The 13402-nt window shown below is 41.9% G+C and overlaps 1 pseudogene; it reads right to left on the bottom strand.

Moving 5' to 3' along the window:
• Positions 1-7634: 7634 nt before the first annotated feature.
• On the bottom strand, positions 7635-10457 carry LOC109251634 (phosphoserine aminotransferase-like; annotated as a pseudogene).
• Between the last annotated feature and the right edge of the window lie 2945 nt (positions 10458-13402).

Consider the following 13402-nt stretch of genomic DNA (forward strand, 5'->3'; position numbering starts at 1 on the left):
AGGCTGCCCCGCCCACTCTCGCCCGGGCGCGCGCCTGGGACCCGTTTCCGGTTCCGAAGACCCGGAAACTGCCCGGAGGGTCCGGCGGGAGCTGGCAGGCAGTTGTCCTCCCTCCTGCCCCGGCGTACTGCTCCGCCATTTTGTGCACGTTTGCACCCTCTCTTCGGGCACGTGGTACTGCGGCTTGGCGCGGTGGCCTGAGTCGCGATGACTGCGAGCGGTGCGCAGCGTTGCCTTCGGCCCCGGCCCCTCGCCTCTCAGGGTGGGTGACGTGGGGACAAGACGCCCTCGGCGACCCCCAGCATCCGGGTTCCTGGGCTGCGACGAGCGTGACGGCGCCAGTCGTTGCAGGGGGCTGAATCGCCCCCAGTCTGCGACACGGATTGACGGGTCCCCCACAACTCCATTTCCCAGGCACGCCTCTCGTGCTAAATTCCTGGCCCATTTGGAGGCCATATGGACGTTTAGGATTAGTTGGGAAATTTAGAGAAATGGATGAGAAAACAAGTGTATTAAATTGTTAGGTTAACATTATGTGCCTGGAATTGTGCTTACTTACTGACTCTTTTAGTCCTGGCTGTGACAAAAGCGGCGGTTGTGTTCCTTGTTTTGACAGAGCTGTATGGTTCAGTGGTTAGTCCCTGGTGACAGCAGTGTTCTGGGTTGAGATTCAAACCTTTGTTCATCAATCCCCAGCTCTGGGACACTTTCTGTGAACCAAACTCACCAATGCCAACCATTCAGGTCAAGTAGTGACTATATTAGTAGCCCTGCTGAGAAGACATTGTTAAGAGGAAGTCTCACCTTACAGACCCAAACTGAAAAAAAATATTTTTTAATAGGATGAGGAGAGAGGTACCCAAGTCAGTTTAGTGATGATCCAAATTTCCCTAGTGATGAAAATTTAGTATATGTATTTTCATATAGAACAAAAATGTATTTTTGTTCTTCTTCAGAGACTTAAATCTCCATGGATAATATGAAATGTTCACACCTTGAAACTCAACTATTAAAAATAATCAACAGTAGTCATCTCTAGTTATTGACAGTAAGGAATCTTGGAATTGGAAAATTTGGGGAGGATTTGGAATTTTTAAGTTTGACAACTGTGCCCCCAGAGAAGCAGAACATCATCCCTCCAGTTTCTTCATTTTGGTAAGAAAAAGAAACTTTAAGGACTTCACTATGATTTGCTTTTCCAGACAAAGTCACCAGCACATTAATATTGTTGTTGAATAAATGTAAATCTGTTGACTTGGGATTTTTCCTGTCTACCCCAGCAGCTCTAAGTCATGGGAGTCAAAGAAATTGATTAGCAAGAAAAATCTAGCAATCTCAAAAGAATCCAGGACGGTTATATAATTTAGGCTGTTTCCTCTCATTGACAGAAAAAACCCAACAATTTAAATTCCTACTATGTTCAGGATATTGAGTTAAACGCTAGGAGTAGTATACATGAGTAAAACATGCTTCCTTCTCTCAACTTATTGTTGAGATAAATTATACATTTTGCGCAGTAGGTGGGTTTATTTTTTTAATATACAAGGTGTTGAGGGGCACCTGGATGGCTCAGTTGGTTATGCGTCCGACCTCAGCTCAGGTCACAATGTCACGGTTCATGGGTTCAAGCCACACGTCGGGCTCTGTGCTGATGGCTCAGAGCCTGGACCCTGTTTCAGATTCTGTGTCTCCCTCTCTCTCTGCCCTCCCCTGTTTATGCTCTGTCGCTCTCAAAAATAAATAAACATTAAAAAAATTTTTTTTTGCCTTCCCCTGCTCCCCAAAAATATACAACGTGTTGGGAATACAAAAAGGGAGTCCTTACCTCCTCAGCATTCTTTCCCTCCTTCCCTCCCAACAGAATCCTGATGTTGTTCAGGAATCCCTCTTACTCACAGCTCACTTAGCTCAGCGTCCTGAGCTCCAGGAGTGGTCTGGACTGGTCTAAGGACAATTTCACCCTCTTGCAGGGGACTGGGTTAGGGTCATATATGTTTCCCAGTTCACCCCAGTGAATTGCAAAGATAGGTGTGTAGGATGCTTTCAGAAAAGCTTTTCCAGGAGAACTTAGAAAGTGATTCATGCTCCCTCTGGACGTGATTGAGCTTGGATATGAGGTGTGAAATTGCTACCGTCCTTTTGATGGGCAACCTGTGTGTGAGGTTAACACACGGAGGAGGCAAAAAGAATAGCAGAGTAATGGAGCTGGAGTGATGGGATTATGTCAACTTGTTTTTTTAAAGATTTTTTAAAAATGTTTACTTATTTTGAGGTCGGGGGCAGAGAGAGCGGCAGAGAGAGAATCCCAATCAGACTTTGTGCTTTCAGTGCAGAGCCAGATGCAGGGCTCAACCCCATGAACTGTGAGACCATGACCTGAGCCAAAATCAAGAGGTGGACACTTAACTGACTGAGCCAGCCAGGTACCCCTGAATTATGTCAACTTTTAAGTCTATCTCACTTTTGGATCTTGTTACGTGAGTTAAACTTCCTTATAGTTTAAGGCAATTTTGAGTTTTCTAGAACTTCCTATGAAAGCTTCCTATCTTACAGGTAACAAATATAGATGTGGTTGCTGACGTCTCATGATCTGGTGAGGAAGGCGGACAATCAAATGGCTGGGTAGTATTGTACTTTGACAGAAAACCGGGCTATAGTGACTAAATAAAAAGGGGATTTTCCTATATAATAAATCCAGAGGTAGGCACTCCAGGGCTGATGCAGCCATTTGAGAATGTCAGCAAGGAACTAGGCTCCTTGCTTTTGGTCTTACTCTCCCTCGTATATGACTTTTGTCTTTATGGTTGTAGGATGGGCATTGTGTCCACAGAAAGGATGATGAAAATAAAAGGGGCAAAGAGCCAAAGGAACAGTCTGGCTGAGTTTATTTCTTTTGAAAATCTTTGCCAGCAGCTCTACCCACAGGCATAGGCTTTTGAAGAGATCAAGATGACCTCTAAATACTCCCTAAGCTTGCATTTTCAAGGTTAACAGAGGGAGGAGCCTTGATCAATGATGTTCTGTCCCCATCACCTTTCCCTCTACTCCTAAGGTTGTGTTGTCAGGGTTCGTGAGATCAAACCCCATGATAGGCTCTCTCTGAGCTGGAACCACGGAGCCTGTTTGGGATTCTTTCTCTTCCTCTCTCTCTACTCCTCCGCTTTGCTCCTCCCCAGCTCATTCTCTCATTCTCTCTCTCTCTCTCTCCCTCCCTCCCTCTCCCTCTCTCTCAAAATAAATAAATGAGCATGAAAAAAAGAAAAGAAAAGAAAAGAAAAGAAAAGAAAAGAAAAGAAAAGAAAAGAAAAGAAAAAACAGCGGGTTAAGAGGTACTCTGGAGGAAAAGTTGCAAAAGTTGGCTAGAGCACCGTATGGACAGTAGACATTGCTAGAGAGGAGGCTGTAGTTTTTCATATATACAGAAGGAGGAATGTAAAATGGATTTTTGAAGATAGGACATCTGTATTATTTTCATTTCCCCTGACTCTATTGAAGTGATCAATAGACTAAAGCCCCAAGAAAGGTTAACAGAAAAGAGATGGTTCACTACTGTGCAAGTTTCCTCTGTTTCTTTTCTTTTTGATTAATCCATTTATAGCATTTAAAATTGACCACTTCCAGGGCACCTGGGTGGCTCAGTCGGTTAAGCATCCGACTTCAGCTCAGGTCATGATCTTGTAGTCAGTGAATTCGAGCCCCACATTGGGCTCTGTGCTGACAGTTCAGAGCCTGGAGCCTGCTTTGGATTCTGTGTCTCCCTCTCTCTCTCTCTGCTCCTCCCCTGCTTGTGCTCTGTCTCTGTCTCTCAAAAATGAATAAACATTAAAAAACATTAAAAAAAATAAGATAAAATTGACCACTTCCTTGAAATTCACCCTTGGCTTCTGCGGCATTATATTATCCTGGTTTTCTTAGTACCATTTGAAGTTCTTTCTCTTCTTATTGTGTGTAAAGTGTTCCATCTATAGGCTTTGGCTTAGGAACAGAGTGGACTCTTTCTGGTGAACACTATGAGTCTTAAATAATTCAATTTCTGTTTTAAAATATTTAGTTATTGGGGCACCTGGGTGACTCAGTCAGTTGACTGTCTTAATTTTGGCCCAGGTCATGATCTCATGGTCATGAGATGAAATCGAGCCCTGCGTGGGGTTCTGCGCTGACAGTCGGATTCTCTGTCTGCTTGGGATTCTCTCTTTCCCTCTCTTTCTACCCCTCCCCTGCTCTCTCTCTCTCTCTCTAAATAAATAAACATTAAAAAATATTTAGGTATAATGGAATAAATATATCATCTTCATGATATATCATTGTCATTACAGTTCAAAACCAATTTAGAAATTTTTGAACCATGGGTTGCTTTTAACGAGTGAAATGTATATTTCCTACTTAGGAGAAATCACTAAACATCATAAGTACCAGTGCAGAGCTTCCAGCTGATGAACATTTAGAGATTCAGGGAGATGGGGTGCCTGGGTGGCTCCATCAGTTGAGCATCTGACTTTGGCTCAGGTCATGATCTCACGGTTCGTGGGTTTGAGCCCTGGGTCGGGCTCTGTGCTGAATGCTTGCTCAGAGCCTGGAGCCTGCTTCAGATTCTGTGTCTCCTTCTCTCTCTACTCCTCCCCTGGTCGTGCTCTCACTCTGTCTTTCAAAAATAAATATATGTAAAAAAAAAAAATTTTTTTTTTCAGAGATTCAAGCTCTGTGCCCCTTCCCACATAACTTGCCTTATATGTCTCTTCTATCCGGTTGTTACAGAGCTACATCCTTTTTAACAAACCAGTAATCTATTTGTTTCCCTTGCTGTCTAAACAACACAAAAAAGTTGTGGAACAAATCACACAGTCCTTGAGAGGTTCTCTGAGTTCCATTAATGCTCCTTTACAAGGTTATGCACAAGACTTAAATGTCATCAAAGAGGTGACTTGAGTGATGTCGGTCATCATCAGTTCCTGCCGGACAGATTGTCTTGCACAACCGAAACTTGGTGTGTGCTCTGCTTTACAATTGATATCTCTTTGAATAATCTTGAACTCACCACTTCAGGATACAATGTAAAATATTGATCAAATAATCACCTTCTCTTGCTCAGGGTTGCTAGAAGCTGAAGCTGAGCTGTCAGTGGAATGGGTTCTGGAAATTGTCAAGCAAGAGGTTGTTGCACAGACAGTTGGAGAAATTTCCAGAACCCAAATTCAAATATGTGGAAGAGAAGCAGCAGGCCTTCTAGTTATTTTATTTTTGGGAAACAGAAGTAGACAGATTGCCTGGTGTATCTTCTATTAAGGGGGATCACGCAAATGTGTTTCCCTTGCACACTTTGATTTGGAGACTTGGTGCCAGTTGCTAATAAATCACTCAGCTAGACTGTAGGGCAAAAATAGTGAGCAGAGCAGGGCGGGGTCGAGGGGGAGGAGAGAACACTCAACAATAATAAATGTAAAAGCCTGCTTCTAAAAAAAGTACAAAAAAGTAAACAGATACAAAGGAATATTTATTTTGAAATGGGGCAGGATTTACCTGGGGCAGGGATTAAGTGCCGATGTTTTATTTCTGAGGTGCAATCTGAGGATATCGACAGTGAAGGAAAGGAGAAAGGAAGTTTCAGATGGAAAGTAATATAAGGGGATGTGATATTGTGCTAGGCACTGCTTTGTGGCGAGCCTTGGAGAGACACAGCTAGTCTTAGTGTAGGAGCATGGACACAGTCTATGTTATATGGGACAAACTATAGGGAGAAACTGCCTCAGAGCCGTTTGTGAGAGGAAGAGAGAGGAATTTCCCATCTGTCTGTTTCTGGGTCTCTCCCTCTTTTTGGATATTTTAGGATTTTAATGTCCTTCACATATTCAACATAAAATACTGACCATGGATAAACAATAGGGGGAAAGACTCCTAAGCAAAGATCTTCCAGAACTCACAGCATCATTCTGGTCAGACAGTATAAAGAGAACAAAGGATGAGGAGGTTTAACAGAGAATTTTAGTTCAATGGCTTACCTAATTAAAAAAAATTTTTTTTTAATTTATTCTTGAGAGAGAGACAGAGAGAGACAGAGCACGAGTGGGAGAGGCGCAGAGAGAGAGGGAGACACAGAATCCAAAGCAGGCTCCAGGCTCCAAGCTGTCAGCACTGAGCCTGACACGGGGCTCAAACTCACGAGCTGTGAGATCATGACCTGAGCCAAAGTCAGACACTCAACTGACTGGGTCACCCAGGAGCCCCTCAATGGCTTACCTAAAACATAAAGAACCAACTATCCAACCTTCTTTTCTACCCATTGGAAGGAAAGCAAGAGTGAATTGGAGAACTAAATCATTTCTGTGAAGCAGCTTAAAAGTTGCAGGGCAGGGTGAGGGCCACAACTGTTACTGATGTAATGTTATGCACAATGTCAGGGACTCTGAGAACTGTATTCTTATAAATGCATAAAGATATAAACTATTTGGTATTAAAACAGATTTTGCTATATAAACATATGTCACTTTTATCTCTTTATCAGAATAACAGGATAAAGAAAGATCCCCAGTTTGCCCTTTAGCTTAGAACCCCTAAACTACTCACCACACAGTCAGTGTAAACTTGAATTAACAGATGTAGAACCCAGGAGACCCCACTATGTCGTTTTGGAAAGGATCAAGATTCGGTACCCAGAGGACCCCATTCACCCTGCTGTGTCTTTGTGTGTCTCCAGAAGCAATTAACTGCAATTTGCATAATTAAGTCCACAGACAAGTTTGAATACTGGGATCCAGTTAGAAAAAGTAGCAACAACGATACCATAAACAAACACACACACACACACACACAAAAGGAAAAGACAACATAAACTAGATTTTGTTAGCAAAGCAAGAGGAAAATTCTTTTAAATGTTTCCAGTTCAAGTCAGAATTAAGGTGTCTGTTAAGTCTCACCAGCTTTGCAGAGCTGTGAATGTTTTGCTGTTGTTCTTTGAAAAAAAGAATCCATAATAAAATTTCCATTCAAGAAAAATACCATGTTTGTTAACTTATTGTAGCCATTCCCAAGTAGCTTTAAATTTTGTAGCTTCTTCAAGGGCAGAGTATATATTGGTTAAGTTGTGTTCACAGCTGTAGTAGAAATAAAGTAAGGGAGCACCATTTCTAGAGTCTATGGCTAAAGGTTCAGAGTAGGGAATGTTCACATTTGAAAGCTATGTCCTAAATTAGCAGCAGTATTTGGAGGCTTTGTAAAATATGGACTTTGCCACAGGTTCAATCCCTAGACTGCAGGAAATTAGGATATTGCTTCCATAGGAATGTACATAAATGGGGGGTGGGGTGGGGAAGTGAAAGCTAAGAGGTACAATCCTGTGGAGTTTTTAATATTATCAGCTTTAGTATTTCTATGATTGTGTTTAAAATTGACACAAGATTCTGTTTGTAAAGTTATTCTTTACTTCTCTAGAGACTCTTGGGGAAGTGATGATTGCCTTGATATAAGTCACTTTCCTTTTGATTATCATTTTCAACAAAAATTTATGTTGGAATATGAACTTACTGTTGAAGCTGTCCTCACAATTACATTATTATCATGTGGTTAGAAATGTATATCTGAGATAAACTTATTAAGTAATTAAACCTATTAACTGTTAATAGTGAAAAAAAAAAATGTGTTCATAGCTGATGCATCTCCAAAGAATTTTTCACGAAGGCTGCCAGGTTCTGAACATCTTCTTTCCTGTCAGCATTATACAGAGAGGCTGGATGCCTCCCACAGACCCACACCCTTTCAAGGAGATCACATTGAGTTCAAGAGCTTTAGTGAGTAATCTTTTTTTCCTAAAGCATCGTCTCCTTTGGCATTGCCAATGCAGAATGGAATATTCATCTTGCTTCTATTCTGGGATCCACTGGATATACATAGAATCCTTGAGACTTATCAATAATATCATAAATCATTTGTGCTTTGATGGAGCTGAACTTCTCCACGGCTGTTCTTAATCACTCCAGGACCAAGCCTATGACACAGATGCCGAAACACACAAGGGTGTTGGGTGTGGAAATCACACCAAACTAGGAAACATCCACCAGCCTGGATAGGAAGTTTGAGGGCACGTAGCAAACCAGCACTGCTCCCTGGACATCAGAAATCAAGGCAAACTCTACTCTGTGCATGGTCTCGTTGGGGCAGCGATGTACACAGGAGGTTCAATGGGCTTGGATCTGGAATGTTCGCATAACTCCCAAGCTTAGGATAGGCAATATTCACATTCCTAAACTTTTAGGCTTCTTTTGCTGCCTTAGCTAACCAAGCTCCTGTCATCTCGTAGGTAGCACACCTCTCTGACCAATCAGGTTTAAGAGGACAGCAGTGAACTGGCCTTGACATGCCTCTTTGCACAGAAATAATTTTGTAGTTGTCTGGAACAACTGACAATTTCCACACAAGATTTTCTGTGTTGTTATTAATCTTAGCAGAGGCTGATGGCCTGTGGCTCATTTCAAGAACACTAGTGCCAATTCCAATTGTACTCTAATAATTCTTCTTGTATCTCTAAAAACACTGAGTACAGCAGCTTGGTGGCTGGGGCAAAACTGACCACATGCCTGGGGCAGTCCACTAAGCATCTGATCCACTGGGCGAGTTGGCTGGAGGCCACAGATCACCCGGCGGTGCGTCTCTCTCCTTGCTCTTATTTCCCTTTTGTCAGAGTTCTCTCCTCCAGAGTTGACTCCTCTTTCATTCCAGATCGCATCATCCAGCCCCTTTGGTAGCTGCTCCAGAAGTCCGTTCCCTTCTCTGTGACATGTGGCATTTGATTCAAGTCTGAAAGGGGAGGAAAAAGCCAGAAACTTGAGGCAAGTTATTGCACTGAATGTTCAGTGGCAGCCTTGAGAGAGCCTGGCAATGATTGATTTATGCCCCAGATGGCATAACTGTGAAGACCCAAGTGACATTGGTTGGCAGCAGTGGCAGCTGAGACCCGTGCTTTTTATTGCCACCCCCCCGCCCCCCAAATTAGCAGTGCTGCCTGCACAAGATAAGCCTCTTTGACTGATGGGCTGCATGTAACAGCAACTGTCTAATTAATTTAAGCAAAAAGAATGTTTTGAAAAGTTAAGAGAAAGAAGAAGTGAAGGATAGAAGAAGGGGAGGCTGGGGAACCAGTTTGAGAAACTGCCCAAAGTTTTCTTCTACTAGTGCTGCTGAAAAAACTCACCATGATCATTGTAACTTGGCTTGCAATCAATCATTCTGCTCAAGATTTAAATTCCCAGGTCAGGCAAGCCTTGGTCAAATGCCTACTCTCTTGGTGTGATAAGGACTCTCCCAAGGACCAGGATATAAACAGCTGAGAGAGAAACCTCCAAAAGCAAAGCTGGGTCCTATTAGAAAGGTCAAAGTGAAGCTGTGTTGTTTAACAAAAAGGTACATTATAATTCATTCCTATGGCTATTCAGTATCCAAATAATTGTTTGCATATGTATACTTTCAAAAACACTGCTAGCAAAATGCAGTTACTCTTTATAAAAAATTCTCATCCCTTCCAGAGAAGGAGAGAACTCAATGTCTCATTACTTACTGCATCAAAATCTAAGTCAGGGATGTCTCGGTCGTGTAAATTTCTGCTCTTGCTCCAGCTCAACTGTCTTAGATCAAGTCCCTAGAAGCAGAGCCCTGGTCAGGAATTCTTGTGCCAGTGACTCACTGGAGGAATGTTCTCAGGTGAAAGGAAGCCAGGGAAGCAAGCAAAGGAATCATGAGTGAAGCCATGATTTGGTCGCAACTGGAGATTAGTGTCAGCTTGATCCCACAGAGTTCTGGAGGCTGAATTGTACACAAAATTGGTGCCAGTTTGAAACACAGGTATGAATCAATAATCTAGATAAAGCTACCTGATCTACCAGATGAAGGCTCCAAGCCAACTGAGGCTACCTCCACCTAGAACTTATGGTTTGATTGTATTTGCCTTACTTTTCTTGCCTTTTACCTCTTGATTTCTAGGGCTCTCAAATTCCCATATGCCCTCTTTCTCTATACGTTCCCATTCCCATTGATGGTAGAAAAAAACCACATAAACTTGCCAAATTAAATGCAAGTTGAGGTCTTTTCCAGTTTTAAATGGTCTAATTTAAGGGAAATAATTATTCAGTTAAAGATCAGACCCCTTATTAGGGATTTTTTTTTTTTTTTTTTCTAAACAGTCTTTTACCTCTACCTTTCCAAGACCTCCCAGAGGTCTTCTGGGTGCCAAGGGTATAAGGTGTTCTGATAATAGGAGTAAAGAGCCTTTAGCATCAAGTGGTCTCTGCTCAAGCTGAGGTGTAGGTTTGTTTGGGATCTTCTGGTGTCTGAATTCAGTTACCACTGAATGGACCGAAGCTAGTCTTAGCTGGTTTCTCAGCACTCGGCCTAGCTTTCTTCTTGACTAACTTGATCTCATCTTGGCTTTCATCATGAATATTGACAAACCTTTGAAATTCTGCTGTCTCCATCCACCCCCTGACTAGGCTATCTTCCTTACAGCCTCGGATATGCAGTAACCTTCCTCTTCACCGTGATGACCCCATGGCAAGCCCATTAGCACTCAACTGTCCCTTTTATGCCATATGGGCATCAAAGGGAATACTGTGGAGTGTGTGTGCAAATCTCAGGGTTTCTCTGTCCCAAAACATGATTGCCTCAATTTCTGCTCTGCTTTACAAGCCCATGTAGTCATGGGGACACTTTGCAGGGCTCCAAATAGAAGTGAGGTTTAAGCCTTCTCTTTCAGCTTCCTAGTCAACCTACCTGGAGTTCCTGCTTCCACTAATCATCCTCTACTGGAGGAACCCTAGGGAGGTTTCTGAAGGACCTAGCTGGTACTTTCTATTCTGTTCCTGCCTAATCTCTCTTTACTATCTAAATGACTTTTGCTCTGATGAACAGCTGTCATATGCCACGCTCCCCCTCCCCCCCCCCCCCAAACCCCCCCAGCCTTGGCCGGACCCCACAGACACTTTTGTTCTAAGTGAACTGGCCCTTCCCTTCCAGGAAGCCTATTCCTTAATGATAGGAGGACTTCAAGGAAGAAGGGGGAAAAGGGAGATAGGATGACTGAAAGAAAATATTTCTGAAAGGATTCTGGAAGGTTTATAGTTTTGGTGACATACTTTTTCTCTCATAACTACAGGTGTGGGGGTTACAGGTCTGAGTTTGGGGTAGCAGGGGGCAGTGGGAGGAGCACGGATTCTGGGCAGAAAATGAGGTGAAGACTAGGAAAGTTTGAGGTCACAGGAGAGCTGGTCTATCAGTTAACCACAAGCTTGTTGCTAGTGCCTGTTACTCGTTTGGCAAATGGGAACCCAAGCCTACAAAGCATTTACATCCTAGATTTTCCAACGTCCTTGACTCAAATTAGCTCCCCATTTTAAATACAGACAGATGTGAAATGTTTAATTTTCTAGGTATTCTTTTTTTCCCTGAGGTCGGATTTCTTCCCTGACTGGAAGTGCTGAAGCCTGGTTTGGGCAAATGATGGCCAGCTGTGTACACAAGCGGCATCTGCTAAGAGGTGAAAGGGATAGAATTTTGGGTTAACACAATGGGATTTCTCTAGTTTTAATTCTACAGTGTGTCCCATCTGCTTGTGAATGTGTACACCTATATGTACAAACACACATTGGTTTCTGCTTTCCTAAGCACATCTTTTTTTTTTTTTTCCCCCTAGTAGATGGTTACTGAACGGTCTCTCCAAATAAGTGGTTTCTAACCACTGCATCCTTAGGGCCCACCGCTGTACCTGTATACGTTGGCAACTAAATACAGTTAATGAAAAGGTATGGAAGCATTACTATATATTGCTGTATTACACTGGTCTTTAAACTGTTCAGTTTGTTAAATATTGCAGATTCCTGGTACCTCTCTCTGGACATTGTGATTCAGTGGAACTGAGGTGTGGGGGTCTAGATATTTTTAACCAGCACCATTGGCGATTTTAAAGGTGGTCCTAGGAACAGTTTGAGAAATACTGATTAAGCTTTTTGTAAGTTCAATGCCTCCATGAAGAAACAGTTCATTTCATCTCTAACTTGCCAGCAATAGGCAAACCTTGCTAATAGGAGATGCAAAATAGATTTATGATGGTTTTAATTTACATTTAGCCATCATCAAGACTGAATCCCTTTCCAAAAAAAATCCAAAATCCAAAAAAAGCATTAGACACTTAAAATCCTACTTTGTCAACAAAAACATTTTCATTGGCCTGTAAGAGAAAATTCAAAATATCCCTTTAGTAGCAAGCTTCACATTCCATGTTTGTGGAACAGTGATTCCATTTTGAGCACAAACAGAAGACACTGTAAACAAACCACTAAAATGATTAAGAGAAATATTGCCATGTTCATTTCCCTCTTCAGTCTCTAAGCATTCCAGTAGTTATCAGTGATCAAAGATTTAGAACTACTAGATCGTTCAACAAAATTGAAATATTTTACATTACAGTCTCATTTTAAAGGCAAAATTTGAATGGCAGGGAAAGGTTTTAAGACCTTCATTCCTGAAAAACTTTGGTGCAAGCTACATGATTTCCAACGTTTGCTGGCATTTTGGTAGTAACTTTCAAAACGTTAAGTTGAAAACATTTTAGGAATCTCTTACGTTTAAATTTTTAAAGCTTTAACAAATCAGCGTATGTACTAGTCACTTATAAAATTGGTTCAACGTTCCATTTAAGGGAATTTTAAGCTTCATGTTTACTTCCGATAAATTTCTCAACCTAACTCAATTTCTAGCCCATATTCCAACACCATTTACAAATAGTGGCAACACAAAAGACCTCTCCCTTCCCAAGTGGTAGGTACATCCAACTTTCCAATGGCAGATATTCTCTCATCTAATTTTTTGGTAGGTTTATAGGTTCAAGGTCATAATTCTTTGTAAAAGGCAAGTTAAAACCCTTTCACACTAATAATCCAGGAGTAACTTTTGAGCGACCAATGAGTGCTCTGAAAGCCAGTGTTCTCCTCCTCCAGTAAGACTAACAATTTGACTAAGTAGCACCTGTTTATTTTTCTGTAGGGGAAAGGCTCATTTCAACAGAAGGTTGTACTACCCTAAACAACTCCGCATCAATCAGCCATACTTAAAATACACAAGGGGGATGCTTAAGTAACACCCATGTGGCAATACGGCCTAATTTCTCCTTTTGGGAAACTACACATGTAGCATTCAGTAGTTTTAAATGTTTTGACACACTTATTTCAGTTATCAAGGGAACACTCAATTCCTCTCCAAACTAAAAAAGGAATGAAATTCTGCCTTTAAATGATGCTTGCATGCATGTACTACTTAATGTATACTCCAGAAAACCCCCCTACTTCATCTATATGTCCAAGTCTTTTTTCCTAAACCTATAAAAGCAGAATTCCATCCTTGATTGTTCTCTGTAGACTTGAACTGT

The sequence above is a fragment of the Panthera pardus genome, unplaced genomic scaffold (genome assembly GCF_024362965.1).
Source record: "Panthera pardus isolate Hobbes unplaced genomic scaffold, ASM2436296v1 HiC_scaffold_20, whole genome shotgun sequence".
NCBI classification, from domain to species: domain Eukaryota; kingdom Metazoa; phylum Chordata; class Mammalia; order Carnivora; family Felidae; genus Panthera; species Panthera pardus.